Below are 8785 nucleotides of genomic sequence, written 5' to 3' on the forward strand. Positions count from 1 at the left end.
ACATTGTAGTTTACACTCTCACTTGCACAATTTTGTAAATTATGACACGATGTACAATGGTCTGTGTCTGTCTTTTCAATGTCATTCAGGATGATTCTCAAGTCCCGAAAATATCCCCATATTATGCCTACTTTTTCCTCTCCCTTTTCTCAGAACCTCCAGTGACCACTGCTGCCAATCCATGACAAAAGTTCTTCTATTGCTAGACTTACAGTAAGTCTCTAGTCTACACTAAGTCTACTCTAGCTTATCATTCATTCCCCAGTCCTGAGGATTCTGGGATGGTGATGTCCACTCCACCTCCAATTGAGAGGGGGCTTAGATTCCATGGAGCAGATGGATGGAAGTATCTTGCTTGCAGTTGGAGACTCTCTCTGTTCCTTGGGATGGTCATTGTCCATCATCATCTCCTTGTTAGTTGTCCTGGGTGAGTCCAATGAATTGGAAAGTAGGTGTTGCTACTCTGTTGAGATTCAGGGTCCAACTGCTACATGGACAGCCCAAAGATTTAAGTCTCTTGGACATACACCTATCAACTCTAGTACTGACTATGGATTCAAATAGAAAAGGCAGAAGAAGAGCCTTGTGTAGGGCAACCACAACCCAGTTAAACTCTGTCACACTGGGGAGCATAAAATTCCAAAGTAGAATCCGCTGGCAAGGTGCCAAACTCCTGTCTGCCCTGCCTAGTGTCTGGATATCTCCAGAGCCCTCAGGAGCCCCACTATTTGAGGCAATATTTACTTTGGCTGTCAATGGGATCCTGCTGAGACGTGCACAAGCATAACCTCTGGAATGACCTCCTGACTCACTTTGAAGTCTTTTAGCCACATAAACTCATTTGTCTTTACATTTTTCCCCCTTTTTGTCAAGGTTTTTTTTTCCAGTTACATTCTAGTCGGTGCTTAGTAGTAATCCCTCAGTGCCAGGGAGGCTCATCCCTGGAGTCATGCCCCATGCTGGGGCGGGGGGGTAGGGGAGAGTGGGCGGGGAGGTAATGTATTTATATGCTAAGTTTGGCTTAGAGAGAGGCCACATTTGAACAACAAGAAGGATCTCAGGAAGTAATTTTAGGCACATATAATACTAGGCTAAGCTTCCATTTCAAAAGTAAAGGTTCATAAGTATACTCATCAGTATTAAGGGCCCATAAATGACCCATCCTCCTTCACTAGTCACTGCCCCGGTACTTACGGGATTCTTATTGTCCCATTAGAGATTGTGGCAGAACTCCCCAGGATGGGAATTCAATATTCCTTTGGTTATTGTGTGGATCTCCACCCACTGTGACAATGTCCCATGAACACTTGAACTCTTTCATATGCCTTATTGGTATACCCTAGTGAACCTCCTCCCATGTATCCCCCATCACTGACACCACACACCAACGATCCTTCTCTGCCACAGTTGTACCCCTTCTATGATCCAAAACTTCTTAAAAAATGAACCCAACACAATAACCAAATACAATTAATAAGAAAATGAAATAATGATAGTTTTTTAAATAACAAATAAAATGCAAAAAAATTTAAAATGCCGAATAAAAAATAATTTAAAAATATAAAATTTTTTTAAATTTAAAATTTTTTTGACATTGTCTTTCATCACTGTAACATTTGTTGTCTTGTGTGTACAATGACTGTCTCAGCATGTCCATCGCTGATATAATACCCAGTTACATTGATGGCTCTCTATAAATACTAGTCTTGTCCTTCCTCAGGGGTTGAGGGCTATTCATCCATCTACCTCTCCTAGATATTAATGAAATAAATAAAACACCATCAGATAAATAATCATGTGAATTGGAAAATTCATGGTTGTAACATCTGTAACATTCTACATGGTCATTGACCACCGCCCCCCATTCCCACACCCTATTCATAGACACATGTCTGGGTTGATTTGTGTCTCATCTCAGACCATCAGAGACACATCTGTGAGACAATCTGCTTGGGTCAAGTGAGCAGAGCTTAGGCTTGCTGTGACGTCACTGGAACCCACAATCTGCTGTGGGTTGCTATTCAGCCACTGCATAATAGCACTCAATAGCCTTTAGATCTGACAGCATCACCACTGCCTGCTGTTATCTTTCTCCCCAATTTACAATGAGGGAGCCTGAGGTCCAGAGATTCCCACTATCCACTGGCAACTGCAGGAACCTAGACCTGCCTGAGTCCCAAACTGCTACTCGAGTCTGATTCTGAGACCTCCCTGCTTAAGGATGAGTAATTTTGTCACCACTCTGAGTAACTTTCACTGAGTTTTAAAATTTCCTATTACAAAAGGAAAATGAGAAAAACATGTCCTAGATAACAGAGAAAAATGCTTTCTTGTCTTAATTGCCTTTCTATTTCAATCAAGGAAGGCATTTAATTATTTCTGAACTACATTCAAAACTCCCTCTCAAGACTATTATTCTCCCCAGTGAGTTAACCAAACTTGTGCAGAACATTTTTCAAGTCTGAACATTAATATCAAATATTTATTGAGCACTTTTGATATGCCAATGACTATTCTAAATTCTTTGCATTTATTCCTCACACGTCAGTGACATGGCAGCAATCACGATTCTCCTCTAGCAAATGAGGAAACTGAGGCACTTAGAGGCGAGATCATTTTTCTGGGATCATTTTTCTGAAGGCAGGAGGGGGTGACACCCGTACAGCATGCAGGCTGCCTCCGAAGGCAGCGCTTCTCTCTCCACCACTCTGAAGCGACAGCGCGGGTCTGCCCTTAGCGGTTCAATTTCTGAGCACATGTGCCAAAGAAATGTGGGGGACCTACCCAAGGCGCCCTGACAGATTCTGAAGAAGCAGCCACGACCTCTGCCCCTGGAATCTCAGGTGCACCACCCAGCAGCTGTGAAGCAGGAGAGCCAGCATCAGTCCGTCCGTCTGTCCGACTTCTTTGCCCGTGGGGACAGGCCTTCCCTCTACGGCACAGCCCCGCTGCGCCCAGCAGTCCCCGTGCTCTCTGGTCACTTCATCGTCGCTGTCGGGAACCAAGGGGAAAGGAAATCATTTTTTTGCTATATGTACTTTGCGGGCATTATTCTGACTCCTTTTGACATTCTAGAGACAGAAGGACGGTCTACTCTAAAATGCCATGGACATGGCTGTTGTTTAAGAAAAGAAAATATTTTCTTGTTTGAAAAGCATATACTCTAAAACAGAAGAGAGCCTGGATTTTGAAGTGCGGAGGCCACAATCAGTGGGAAAAATTGACCCTTCAAATTGTATACAAGAATTTTAAGCTTAACAATAGGGGAACTGTGGAGGATATTTACATTTTCAGACCAAAATGTTTTATACTTCGGGTTAAAAGTTCTTTTAAGTCACCACAGTAGTCTTAGTTTTAATAGCTTAGTTATTTTGAAACACTTAAATGAAAATATTCTACTTCATTACTTTGCATAAGGGTGTGTATAAGAAAACTTTGATTTTTTAAAAATAACTTCTTTATTAGAGAAATTGTAGATTGACAGAAAAATAATGCATTACTACCACACCCCACACATACACACAGTTATCTCTATTATTAACCTTTTGCAATAGCATGGTAACTTTGTTACAATCGAAGAAAAAATAATTATTATAATTGTAGTATTAACTATAGTCCATAATTTACATTAGGGTTCAATGTTTGTTTCTTACGATCCTATGGTATATTTAAAATTTTTTATTCTAGTAAAATATATACAACCTAAAATTTCCCTCTTTAGCCACACTCAAATAAATAATTCAGTGCTGTTAATTCTCTTCACTGTGTTGTACTACCATTACCACCATCCGTTAGTACGATTTCACCATCACCACACAGAGTATTCTGTACCACTGAGCATTGACTCCCCGTTCCCTACCCCCATCCCGTTCCCCCGTTACCTGTATTCTAACTTCTGACTCTATGAATTTGCTTATGCTAACCATTTCATATCCATGAGGTCATACAGTATTTGTTCTTTTGTTCCTGGAATCATTCAACATTACGACTTCAAGGTCCATCAACAGTATCACGTGTACTAGAACTTCATTGCTCTTCATGGCTGAATAATATGCCATTGCAGGTATAGACCATGCTTTGTTTAAGCGTTCATCTGTTGATGGACTCTTGGATTGCTTTCATATTTTGACAGTTGTGAATAATGCCACTATGTTCATTGGTGTGCAAATAAGTGTTCAAGTCCCTGCTTTCAATTCTTTGGGATAGATGCCTGGAATTGGGATTGCCAGGTCATATAGTAATTCTATTCTTAACTTTCTGAGGAACTTCCAGACTTCTTCCACAGTGAAGTGGGTGTGCCATTTCACATCCCCATCAACTATGACCAAGTGCTGCTATTTCTCTACATCCTCTCCAACACTTGTTATTTTCCATTTTCTTAATAGTAGCCATTCTACTGGGTGTGAAATGGTGTCTCATAGTTTTTATTTCATTTCTCTAATGGTTAATAATATTGAGCATTTTTTCATGTGCCTTTTGACCATTTGTATATCTTCTGTGGAGAAATGTCTAGTCTTTTGCTCATTTTGTAATTGGGTTGTCTTTTTGTTGTTGCTTTATAGGATTTCTTTATATATTCTATATATTAAACCCTTACTAGATATGTGGTTCACAAATATTTTCTCCCATCCAGTAGGTAGCCTATTTACTTTCATGATGAACTTTGATGCACAAAAGTTTTAAATTTTGATCAAGTCCTACTTATCTATTTTTTTCTACTGTTTCTTATGATTTGGGTGTAAAGTCAAAGAAACAATTGACTAACATAAGGTTCCAAAGATGCTTTCCTTTGTTTTCTTCTAGGAGTTTTATAGTTTTGGTTTTTATATTTAGGTGTTTGATCCATTTTGAGTTCTCCATTTTGAGTTCTTTTTTTTTTTTTTAAGATTTATTTATTTATTTATTTCTCTCCCTTCCCTCCATTGCCTGCTCTCTGTATCCATTTGCTGTGTGTTCTTCTGTGTCTGCTTGTATTATCATTAGACAGCTCTGGGAACTGATCCTGGAATCTTCCGGAGTGGGAGAGAGGCGATTATTCTCTTGTGCCACCTCAACTTCCTGGTCTGTTGTGTCTCTTATTATCTTTCCTCTGCATCTCTTTTTGTTGCTTCATCTTGCTGCACCAGCTCTCCACGTGGGCCAGCACTCCTGCACAGGATAGCACTCTGCACAGGGCAGCACTCCACGTGGGCCAGCTCTCCACATAGTCCAGCTTGCCTTCACCAGGAGGCCCTGGATATTGAAACCTGGACCTCCTTTATTTGTAGACAGGAGCCCTATTGCTTGAGTCACATCTGCTTCCCTTGAGTTCATTTTTAAATATAGTGTGTGGTCTGTCTACCTTCACTTATTTTTTTGCCTATGGATATCCAGTTTTCCAAGCAGCATTTGTTAAAGAGACTATTATTTCCTAATTGAGTAGACTTGGCACCGTTGTCAAAGACCATCTGCAGTGAGAAGTGAGGGTTTATTTCTGAACTCTCAGTTCAACTCTGTTGTTCCATATATCTTTCCTTGTTCCACTACTATGCTGTTTTGATTATAGTAGCTTTGTAATAAGTTTTAAAATTGGAGGAGGTGTGTCCTCCTATTTTGTTCTACCCTTTCAAAAAGGTTTTGGCTAGTATATGGGGCCCCTTGTCCTTCTAAATAGATTCGATGACTGGTTTTTCTGTTTCTGTGAAGAAAGCTGCTGGAATTTTGAGTGGGGTCACATTAAATCTGTAAATTGCTTTGTGTAGAATTGACATTTTAACAGGATTCAGTCTTCTAAGGGCACAGAATGCCCTTCCATTTTTCTAGTCTTTTTTGATTTCTTAAAGAAGTACTTGGTGGTTTTCTGTGTATAAATTCTTTACATACATGGTTAATTTTATCCCTAGATATTTGATTCTTTTAGTTGCTATTATAAATGAATTTTATAAGTGTTCATTACTTTAGAAAGGAAATACTACTGATTTTTGCATATTGATCTTATGCCCTGCCACTCTACCAAACTAGTTTATTAGTTCCTGTAGCCTTGTTGTGGGTTTTTCAGGACTATCTATATATAAGATCATGTCATCAACAAATATGGAAAGTTTTACGTTTTCCTTTCCAACTTCAATGCCATGTGTTTATTTATTTATTGACTAATTGCTCTGACAGTGATGGCAGTGGGCATCCTTGTCTTGTTCCTGCTCTTAGGGGAAAGCTTCAGTCTTTCACTTTTGAATATGATGTTAGCTGTGAGTTTTTTGTATATGCCCTTTACCATGTCAAGGAAGTTTTTTCTATTCCTACTCTTCTAAATGTTTTTTTTTTAACTCAAGAAGGGTTGCTAGATACTGTCAAATACCTTTTCTGCATGAAATGAGATGGGTTTTTTTTCCTTCTTCCTATTAAAAAAGTTTACTACATTAATTTATTTTCTTATGTTGAACCACCCTCACATACCTGAAATAAATCCACTTGATTACGGTGTATAATTCTTCAAATGTGCTATTGGATTCAGTTTGCTATATTTTGTTGAGGATCTTTGCATCTATATTCATAAGAATATTAGTCTGTAATTTTCTTTTCTTGTGGTTTCTTTAGCTGGTTTTGATATTAGGGTGATGCTGACCTCAGAGAATGAATTAGGGAATGTTCCTTACTCTTCAATTTTTTAGAAGTGTTTGAGAGGGATTGGTGTTACTTTTTCTTGAACTGTTGATTAAATTCACCAGTGAAGCCATCCAGTCCTGGGCTTTTCTTTTTTAGAAGGATTTTGATGACTGATTCAATCTTTTTACTAGTTATTGGTCTGTTATTGGAACTTATGGAGTTGAAGACCATAATAACTGAAATGAAAAATTCCCAGGAGGGTTCAATAGCAGATTGAAGCTGGCAGAAGAAAGAATTGATATTAAAGTCACAGGAAAACAAAGGTAAAGAGAAAAATCTTAAAGGCAACCAGGGGGGGAGAAAACAAGCTGCAGTTAAAGAAATGGTAGGAACGGGTTATGACTCAATTGATAGAGCGTCCACCTACCATATGGAGAGTCCAGGGTTTGATACCCAGGACCACTTGCCCCATGTGGTGAGCTGGCCCATGTGCAGTGTGCAAGGAGTGCCGTGCCATGCAGAAGTGTCCCCACGTAGGGGTGCCCCACATGCAAGGAGTGCACCCCACAAGGAGAGCCACCCCACATGAAAAAAGCACAGCCCGCCCAGGAATGGCACTGCATATAAGCTGACACAGCAAGATGACACACACAAAAATAAGTGACACAGTTTCCTGGTGCCTCTTGACAAGAATGCCAGTGGACACAGAAGAACACACAGTGAATGGACACAGAGAGCAGACAACAGGGGGGAAGGGGAGAAATAAATAAAATCTTTAAAAAAAAAAAAGCAAGAAAGAAATGGTAGCAGCTGACTTCTCACAAACACGTACCTGTCCTCTCAACAGTAGTGATGGAAGACAGAAGACAATGGAATGTTATCTTCAGTGCACCAAAAGGAAATAACTGCCACTGTCGGATTCTGCACTCTATGAGAGACCAACTAAACCTGAGAGAAACTATCTCCAGAAGTCCTAACTAAAGGAAATCCTGTCAGATATGCTTCAGGCAGAAAGAGAATGATACCAGAAACATCTCAGGTGCAAGAAAGGTTGTAGAAAAAAGGAAGTAGAGAATGTGGGCAAATAAAATAAACACCAGCTATGTGAAATAGTAATAATGTTTCTAGTGGGTGAAAAAAAGAGATCAACTTAAAGTACCAGACAACAAAAACACATGAGCTGGAAGAGGGGAAGTGGATAAGAAGTGGTGTTTGAGTTAAACTTCTGACTACTCATAGATTTGGATAAATTACTTATGCTGATTGCAATCACTAAGGTTACAACTAAAATGATAGAAATGGGGTTTGTTTCTTCCACACTTGTAGAGAGAATTAAATAATTATGAACACTCACTATTGAAAATAAGATATTCAAGCAAAATCTTGCACACGAATGTTCATAACAGCAATATTCACAATAGTCAAAAGGTGGAAAACACCCAAATGTCCATCAACTGATGAATGGATAAGGAAAAAGTAGTGTATATTATATAATAATAAAAGGAATGAAGAAGTGATACATGACACGACATGGATGAACCTTGAAAACATTATAATAAGTGAAAGAAGCCAGTTGCAAAAAGTCGCATAGTGCATGATTCCATTTATACAAAATATCTGGAATAGGCAAATCTATAGTAACAGAAAACAGATTAGTGATTTCAGGAACTGGGAGTAGGGGAAAATGAACAGTGACTATTTGCCATGCATTTGGGGTGATGAAAAATTTCTTGGTGGTTGAAGGACATTATGAATATACTTAATGCCACTGAATTGTATACTTTAAATGGTAAAAGATAGGCAATTTTATGTTATATGTATTTTACCACAATTTTTTTAAGTCCTTAAGAATCCCATCTAATAACTCGTTGCTAACACTTTATAATACATTCTTTTTTTAAAAAGATGTATTTATTTATTTGTCTCCCCCACTCCCCCTCCTTCCACCCTGCTGTTTTTGCTGTCTGTGTTTTCCTCTCTTCTCATTTTCTCTTCTCTAGGATTCACTGGGATTTGATCCTGGTGACCTCTGATGGAAACAGAGGTTCCCTGTCAGTTCCACCACCACAGTTTCTGGTTTCTGCTGTGATTCACCTTGACTCTCCCCTTGTCTCTCTTTTTGATGCATCATCATCTTGCTGCGTGACTCACTTGCACGGGACACTAGCTTACCATGCAAGCACTCGCACGGGCACTAGCT

The sequence above is a fragment of the Dasypus novemcinctus genome, chromosome 2 (genome assembly GCF_030445035.2).
Source record: "Dasypus novemcinctus isolate mDasNov1 chromosome 2, mDasNov1.1.hap2, whole genome shotgun sequence".
In the NCBI taxonomy this organism is placed as follows: domain Eukaryota; kingdom Metazoa; phylum Chordata; class Mammalia; order Cingulata; family Dasypodidae; genus Dasypus; species Dasypus novemcinctus.